The sequence below is a fragment of the Notolepis coatsorum genome (genome assembly GCF_963971535.1).
Source record: "Notolepis coatsorum genome assembly, chromosome: 2".
Lineage (NCBI taxonomy): Eukaryota > Metazoa > Chordata > Actinopteri > Aulopiformes > Paralepididae > Notolepis > Notolepis coatsorum.
Genome location: NC_140166.1, coordinates 161,787,568 through 161,796,999, shown reverse-complemented (window position 1 = coordinate 161,796,999; position 9,432 = coordinate 161,787,568). Strand labels below are relative to the sequence as shown.

Sequence of the window (9,432 nt, the reverse complement as noted above, 5' to 3'; positions counted from 1 at the left end):
ACGATGCTCTGAGGAATGACCTGTACAGCAAACCCAAAGGCCATCCTCTACAAGAGGTGCTACAAGAGGGGCGGAAATATGAAGCCCTATCAGCAGGCAATGAACAGTTACACCAACTGGGTATGTCACATGGTGAGAAAATACATGCAGTGGACAGAGGGCGAATATGCCAAAACTGTGGCAGGAGCCATAAACCCCGTCAATGTCCTGCATTCAACGATGAATGCTCTGCCTGTGGTACCAGAGGCCACTGGGCGAAGTGCTGCAGGAAAAGCAGGCGGCAGGGACAACAACGCTTCGGTCAAAGCCAAAGAAGCAAGTCTCCACCACCACCACAAAGACAGGACAGACAACAGGCCTCCAGGAGTTACCACAGACAGCGGGGTGAGTCCCATATCAATGCTATAGACAGCACAGAGGCTGATGAAGAAGGGGAGTACCAAACAAAATTCTACTCAATCACCATCAGTGAGAAGTGCATGCACAGCATTGAGAGCAAGCCACCCAGAAAAGAGGCATACACAACACTGAACGTGAGACCACCTGACCTACCAGGCCACAGACATACACTCCGTCTAAAAATAGACACAGGGGCATCAGGCAATACTCTTCCACTACGCACCTTCAGACAGATGTATGGCAAGGATGCGTGTGCGCAGGAAAAGCTGAGGAAAAATTACAGGAGGCTATCGGCATACAGTGGTCATCAGATTCCCTGTATGGGTACTATCGACATTCCATGCCAGTACAAAGACTCACAATGGATCAATGCCAGGTTCTATGTTGTGGATGTGCCAGGTCCAGCTGTAGTTGGACTGCCAACCAGTGAGCTGTTAAACCTGGTAACTGTCAATGTTGATACAGTAAACAAGAAGGTTAACAACAGCCAGAAACCACTGAAGAGGATATCAAACATTGCGGAGCTAAAGAAAGCTTACCCAGACCAGTTTGATAAATTAGGCAATTTTAGTGGAACCGCTAAGCTCTTCTTGAAAAAGGATGCTGAACCTTTCATTGACCCACCACGGAAATGCAGTATCCACATCAAAGACAAGCTAAAATCAGAGCTGGATAAAATGGTGGAGCAAGGTGTAATAAGAAAGGTGGAAGAACACACAGACTGGTGCTCCAGTCTGACGTACGGCACGAAAAAAGACGGCTCCCTTAGGCTATGCCTAGATCCTCAAAAACTGAATGCCAGCCTTAGGAGATGCCCACACAAAATTCCAACTGTGGAGGAATTAAACCCAGAATTTGCTAATGCCAAAATATTTAGCAAGCTTGACGCAAAAGCAGGGTATTGGTCTATACACCTGGATAAAGACTCACAACTCCTAACAACATTCCGGACTCCATTTGGCCGGTACTGCTGGAAGCGCTTACCCTTCGGTCTGAGTGTGTCTCAAGACCTCTTCCAGGCCAAGATGGACCAGATCCTAGAGGGGCTCCAAGGTGTGGTCAGCATAGCTGATGACATAGCAGTATATGGAGCAAACGAGGAAGAGCATGACAAGAACCTGACCAACCTGATGCAACGAGCTGGCGAGGCAGGTGTTGTTTTCAACAGCGACAAGTGCACCATAAAACAAAGCAGCATTTCCTTCTTCGGCAACCTGTACACAGGCAAGGGCATCATGCCAGACCCAGATAAGATCAGGGACATACAACACATGCCAACACCCCAAAACAAAGATGATCTGCACAGATTCATGGGAATGCTAACATACCTGTCCCCCTATATACCAAAGTTTGCAGATAAGGCTCACACATTGAGGGGGCTGCTAAAAAACGAAGCTCCATGGATATGGGACACTGACCACCAGAAATGCTTCGAGGACCTGAAGTCTACGGTCACCGAGCATGCATGTCTGAAGTACTATGACCCAAACACACCTTTAACCCTTGAAGTGGATGCATCACAGAAGGGATTGGGCATTGCTTTGGTGCAGAACAACAGGCCCATCGCCTTTGGCTCAAAGACACTGACTGACTGCCAGTCAAGATACAGCAATATAGAGCGAGAGATGCTAGCCATTGTATATGGGATGCAGCGATACCACACGTACCTATATGGGAAATCGTTTCTCGTGGTAACAGACCACAAACCACTCGTGACCATATGTGCAAAACCACTGCATGCTGCACCACCACGACTCCAGCGCATGCTGATAAAGACACAAGGGTACAATTATGAAGTCATGTACCGACCCGGTACTCAAATGATCCTGGCAGACACCCTCAGCCGGTTGCCAAACCCAGAAAACCATGGGGACATAGAGCTAGATGAGCGCATTGATGGAGTTGATATGGAGATCGAGGATCAGAAGCAATGTGCCATTGCATTAATAAACTTCTCCCCTGAGAAACAGGACGCTCTCCGTACAGAAACAGTGAGGGATCTCAAACTTAATGCCCTCAAAGAAGTCATTCACCTAGGATGGCCAGAGCACATCAAAGACCTGCCGAAGGACCTGCGTGCTTACTGGTCCTTCAGGGATGAGCTCGCAATGGAAGCAGGAGTCATATTCAAAGGTAGACAGGTACTCATCCCAGACTCCATGACTGAGGACATCCTGAAACAGTTACATGTGGGCCACCAAGGGATTGAGAAAACGCGTCGCCTTGCCAGAGAAAGTGTCTATTGGATCAAAATGAATGATGACATCGAAAGGGTGTGCAGATCCTGCAGAGTGTGTGTGGAACATCAAGATGCAAACCCAAAAGAACCTCTCCACCCACACCACATACCATCCAAACCATGGCAGTCTATCGCTTCTGACCTATTTGAGGTCAAAGGTCGCCAGTTCCTTCTGACTGTGGACAGGTATTCCAAATATCCACTGGTGGATGAAATGCCTAATGTGTCTAGCCATGCAGTCGCACAAAAAATGCAGATGTACCTGTCACTGTTTGGCAGAGTAGACGAGATCCTAACAGATAATGGGCCACAGTACACAGGGCAGGCCTTCCAAAGGTTTGTAACAGACTGGGGAGTCAAACACATCACAAGCTCTCCCCATTACCCAAAGAGCAATGGGTTCATTGAAAGGCACGTGAGACACATCAAATCAATTGTGACCAAAACCCTGGAACAGGGAGGCAATCTACAGATGGCATTACTACAGGTCAGAGCGACGCCCATCGACAGTAAACTGCCATCACCAGCAGAATTGATATTTGGGAGACCTGTCACCACCCTGCTGCCAAGTCGGGCAGAGCCAGGCAGGGAGGAGCATAGGGTTCACATGGAACAGAGAACAGCGGACCTAAAAGAGCATCACGACCGCAGCTACCGCAGAGAATTACCCCCACTCCGCCCCGGACAGCATGTGACTGTGCTGAACAAGGATAGAGGGACATGGCATCCAGCTATCATTGTACAAAAATGCATTGAGCCAAGAAGCTATGTTGTACAAACACCAAATGGCAACCAGGTCAGGCGGTGCAGGAGCCACCTGCGTGAGCTATACATCCCACAGATGCAGAGAAGTCCAACACAGACACACTTTGCTGTGCCACAGCTTCAAGAGGACACCCATGAGGGCCCACCGGAAACACCTACAATGCAGAGTGACCCACCGGAAACACCTACGATGTCACCCTGTACTACACAGGTGCCCAATAGCCCAGGACCAAGACGCACAAGATGTGGGAGGGTTGTGAACAGACCAGATTTTTACAAAGACTATGTGACCTGAGCACACATTATTGCACGGAAGGTGCCCACTACAGAGGGCCAGAACAACACCAGGAGCACAAGGCTGGGTCATCATGGGGACTCTGGTGCTTTGTTATCATTATGGTCTTGGGGGGTGAATGTAAACCTAAATGAGGGGGAGGATTTGCACTTGGTGATGTGATTTCAGTGGACTATTGACATAAGAGTGTTCCGCTAATTATATGGGGCGATGCTGCTAAACAGGGGGGATGTAGTGATATGCAGTAGGTACCATATAATGCCGGTGTGCAACCCGGACAATATATAAGAGTGCACCAGTATGTATGAGCGTCGCTAGGTCAACCAAGTAAACTTGAGTCCAGTCTGCAACTCGTTGTCTTCATTGTCTCGATAACACTTCAATGTGTATATCGCCTCAGGCGATTTCACGAGAGCGAAGCAGCGGCAATAACTGATTTTCTTCTGGTGCTAAAACAACAATTGCGTTCATCAACAAGGTGAGAAGCAGACCTTTCTATAGCCTTGTCCATTGTACTCATCTGTTGTTCATAAAGAGGGCAAATATCAGTTATAAAATCAGTGTCTGCTTATATTTGCATCTTAAGTCAGTACGTTACTGTAATGTCTTGCTTTCATTCGATCGACATCTGCAAAATATTGGTATGCCCTTATAATGACTGAAACAATCCATTTAGCTACTGTACTTGTATTAATCTCAACTAGATAACTGCACCTTGCACATACATAACCCTAGGCTCTGTTACCATACTGTATACTTTGAACTCTGTTGCCTATACTCTATTTCTATACATATAACTCAATCAATTTATACCTCCTACCTCTCACTGTCTCACTGTCTACTACTGGCATGATGAACCTGTGATTTGACATTATATATTATTATTAGCTTTGTTGTTGTGTTCAATGTCACTCCAGGAAGCTACACAGACCCCCCCCCCCCTCCCCCTGAGGAATGCAGGAGAGGCGTTTATATTTTTGAATATACTAATGTATACTAATGTACTTTCTATTCTACCTCAGGAGCGTATGGGTTCGACAGAGGCCTGGTGTGTGGTAGCAGCATGTCCTGGCTAGCTGGGGCGATCCGGAATGGCTACAAAATTTCCGGATGAGGAAAACTACATTCATGGAGTTGTGTGGTATACTTAGGCCACATCTACAACGAGACGCAACCAGGAGGAGTCCAGTGCCTGTGGAACAGCGTGTGGCTATATGCATCTGGAGATTGGCCACAAACGTGGAGTTTCGGTCCATTTCCCACTTATTTGGTATTGGTCTATCGACAGCTTGTGCTATAACCAACAATGTTGCCTCTGTAATTATGGACAAGATGCTCTCCCTCTATATTAGATCACCATCTGAACATGAATTGAAGAGCATCATTCAAGGGTACAGTGACCGGTGGGGTTTCCCACAATGTGGTGGGGCTATTGATGGGACCCATATTGGCATTTTAGCGCCACCAGACGCCCCTGCAGAGTATTATAACCGTAAGGGGTTCTACTCCATCATTCTGCAAGGTGTGGTAGACAATCGACTGAGGTTCTGGGACATAAATGTGGGTTGGCCAGGCAGAGTGCATGACGCAAGAGTGTTTGGGAATTCCAATGTTTATGACGGGGGTCAGAGTGGCACACTGTTCCCCAATCTCACAAAGAGGATTGAGGGTGTAGATGTCCCTGTAGTGATTCTAGGTGATGCTGCCTACCCACTCCTCACATGGTTGATGAAACCATACCCGGAGGGCAATGCAACTCCTGCACAGAAAACATTCAACTACCGGCTCAGCAAAGCACGCATGACCGTTGAGCGTGCATTTGGCCGTCTCAAAGGAAGATGGCGGTGTTTGATGAAGAGATACGATTGCCACATTGCAAATATCAACACCACCGTGGCAGCTTGTTGCATACTTCACAATTTTTGTGAGGTACACAATGAGGAGTATGTTGACGACTGTGACGTTGGCATTGGCAGAGACAATGAAGAGCGGGATCCACGCGGGGCAAACGCCACTGCCACTGCCCACGCCACAAGAGATGTCTTGTGCACCTACTTCCATGATGCTTAAAGGCACATCAAACAGCATTAAATACAGTGACACTCTCAAGGGGCTTTTTTCTAGAATATCACATGTTGTTTTTCATTGTGGTATCTATTGTCAGTATTATGTTTTTTTCAATAAATGTATCCAATCCCAGATTATGTGGACCTCATCTTGACCCTAATACAAGGCAACACTTAACAGCCAAAATAAAACACATGCTTGGTCAGTTGGCTGCTGTCATTAATTACTGATAAAGTCTTGTCTCAGGGATCTCTGTTTCAGAAGATCCAAGCTAACAAGATTATGGCTAGCAGTGTCCATTGAATTGAATGCAGACATTATTAAGGCAGACATTATAATGTACTCTAGTCATTCACACACAAATCAAGCACTCCAGACATTATAATAATGTTGTTGCCAGACATTCAAGGGTAGATGGTATCCATTGTCTGCCTAATGGCGGGGAGGAACTACATTAATTCTAGTCATTCACACACAAATCTGCACATCTGCCTCAAGTCACATTCCATTCAGACACAAATCAAGCACTCCAGACATTATAATAATGTTGTTGCCAGACATTCAAGGGTAGATGGTATCCATTGTCTGCCTAATGGCGGGGAGGAACTACATTAATTCTAGTCATTGACACACAAATCTGCACATCTGCCTCATAAGTCACATTCCATTCAGACACAAATCAAGCACCAATGTGCTCTATAGTAATTGAAATGTATTATAATGTTTACCACTCCTGCCTAATGGCCGAATAGATGACAAGGGTAGATTAAAGCTGGTATGATTATTCAGAACAGAGGATGGTCTCTCACTTCACCAACTGTTTTAACTACAACACTCTGTAACTGTTTTATAGTGATACTATAATATTGAATCCTTCATTTGCCAGACTGGACCATTATCCCTTTCACTTCAGTTAAATAACAGTGACATTAAACTATGTATCCCTTAAACGATTCCTATTTTTTTCAGTATCAGGGAAATTAAATCTAAAATGTACAAACTAGCAAACTCTTAACAGTGCATAATGTGAGGTATCAAGAGGTTTATTTGTTAAAAAAATAGATAAGACATATGCATGGTAAAAAAAAAAGACGTGCTAGGTTCCTATTATTGCAAAATATAATAATAAAATAGAATACAATAGGCAGGCATTGAAAAAATAATAGATGACAAGATATGCATGGGGGAAAAAAAGACATGCTAGGTTCCTGAGAAACTGGTTCTTATGTACACTACTATGCTATATACAATTTACAGTGTCTGTCTATTATAGTGTGCAAAATATAATAACAAAATAGAATACAATAGGCATTGAAAAAATATGGATGACAAGATATGCATGGTAAAAAAAAGACATGCAAAATAAAACATAATATAACTGTTAAGGCACCTAGTTTTACTCAAATGTACAGTTTAAAAAATGTGCAGAGGGATGGGGGAGAAAGAATGGCAACACCTTTCCTTCTACAATCATTAGAGCCTGTGATAGGTAGATGGTTCTCCAAAGTTCTCATAATTTTGAGGGGCAGGAGGCTGTGGGTGTGCAGTGCGCTGCGATTCAAACATAGTGCACATCATCCTCATGAAGGCCACGTTCTCTCGCTCTGCTCTGCGTCCAGCAAGCTCGCTCTCTCGCTCTATTCTGCGGTCAGCCCGCTCGCTCTCTTGGGATGATCTGCGGTCTGCCTCCTCGTTCTCCGCTCTGCGCTCTCCCTCTCGCTCAGCGCGCTCGACCTCTCGTGCTCGCTCAGCGCGCTCGACCTCTCGCTTCCACAGGTCCTCGCGCTGCTGTGCCTCTCGCTCTGATCTCAAGTCCAAACTTCTCGCTTCTCGCTCTGAACGCAGATCCTCTGCTTGGGAGAAATCCAGGCATCTCTTGTTGGTCAGGTCTATAAAAGGCACCCACAGTGTCTCTTTCATCAGCAGTCCTCTTCCGCCGGGTGTTGGGACTTGGGCCATCTGAAACTCCTGTATATATGCAAGCAAAAATATAAAATTAATTGAAGGCAGGCTACAACCAAAATATCACTTTTTGTGTGGGCAGTTAGTGTATTTGTATAAAACCAACTACAGTAACTTTGCATAATGCTAAAACACAGGTTTTGGCCACAGACTGACCAGGCAGACACTGAAGGCATGAGAATATAGATGAATATAATTGCTAAAAACTTTGTACTTGCCGATTAGCAGGTTGGCGGAACGTCTGACGTCTCTCTCACGTCGACTTCTCTTGCGTCGGTCGTCTGGACTAGGACCTGGGCCATCAGAAACACCTGTATGCAAAAAAATATATAAAATTAATTGAAGGCAGGCTACAACCAAAATATCACTTTGTTGACTATGTGGGCAGTTAGTGTATTTGTATAAAACCAACTACACAATATATGCCGTCTAATCACTGCCCTGTAGAACAGAATGAAATACAGTAACCTTGCATTGATTGAAAACTTGATTGAAAACGTTATTAACAGATTGCAGAATGGGTACAATACACACACAATTGTTAAGGGGATGCAGACGAGAAAAAACGTTCGTCTTGTTTACATCATGAAAATAGATGAATATAATTGCTAAACGTGTACTCACATGGACTCGATGGTATGTCGACCAAAGGTAGTGTGTTCTCCACCTCTTCTGACTGAACAACGGGGGGGTCACTGGACGGTTTGCTGTTGAGAATGTTGTCCACTGCCTCGTACCACTGAAATTTGTCCTTCTCATCAGACGAGCTGCCGGATTTACGCACCACATCTCGTACTCGTAAATATTGCAGCCGCAACTTCTTCACTTTGGCTCGACACTGCTGACCGATCTGTTGAATCCGTGCACAGCCAGATGATCGGCGAATTTTCCATAAATGTCCGCATTTTTATGCGTCTTGTCCAGCTGTTGCTGAATGCTCTCAGCCCAAAACGCTAGCAAGCACTCAATTTCGGCAGTTGACCACAGTGAACCTTTGCTTGTCATGTTTGCTAAATCGATGTTGCTTGGTCGAATAGTTATGACGTTATGTCAGCACCAGGTGCCACGCCCGTGAATAGGTACAAGCTCGCAAGCCACACCCCCCGTTCTCCCCGGGGCCACGCGAACCGGAGACCACCTCTGCCAGGTGATCCCGTTCAGCGGGGGGTGAAACGAATCAGCGCCGACTCGCACCCCGAAAGGTGCGACGGGACGGTGATTCGATACAAAAGGCTGAGTGTGAAAGCCCCCTTAGTGTGTGTGTGTTCCTGTGGGTCGCCCATTGCATGTTCCAATATTTGATCAGGAAATAATATTTTTTTGCAATTTCAGTTACTTTTCCCTGTTTGATTTATCCATTGCCTTCCATAGTAAAATTGCCTTTTTCATTTGTGATTTATATTTTCTCCCAAAGGGACTGGACTTAAATACCCAGAAGTCAACTACATATCCCATCTAGTCTATTTGAGTTTTTTGTGTCCACTGTACACCTAGTCCAAAATGTATTGAGGGGTGTTGGAAGGGGCACAGTGTATTGTGTACATTTTATTGGCTGTTGTATTCTATTGTGGATGGTTGAAACCTTTGTTTGCATGTTGTGGTGTGGATTAAAACGTGTTTTGTTTCCGGACTTTGTGTACTACCTGGATGAAGCAGACCAGCTCGCTCAGAACACGGCCAGAACTTCGACCAGGGTCTAGGTAAG

General features: G+C 45.5%; 1 long non-coding RNA gene across 1 annotated transcript; it reads right to left on the bottom strand.

The window, feature by feature from the left end:
- Positions 1-6,866: 6,866 nt before the first annotated feature.
- LOC311247535 lies at positions 6,867-8,583 on the bottom strand. The gene is made up of 3 exons (XR_014620851.1): positions 8,352-8,583; positions 7,946-8,038; positions 6,867-7,733 (listed from the first exon to the last, which is right to left on the bottom strand). It is a non-coding gene; the product is annotated as an uncharacterized lncRNA (long non-coding RNA).
- Between the last annotated feature and the right edge of the window lie 849 nt (positions 8,584-9,432).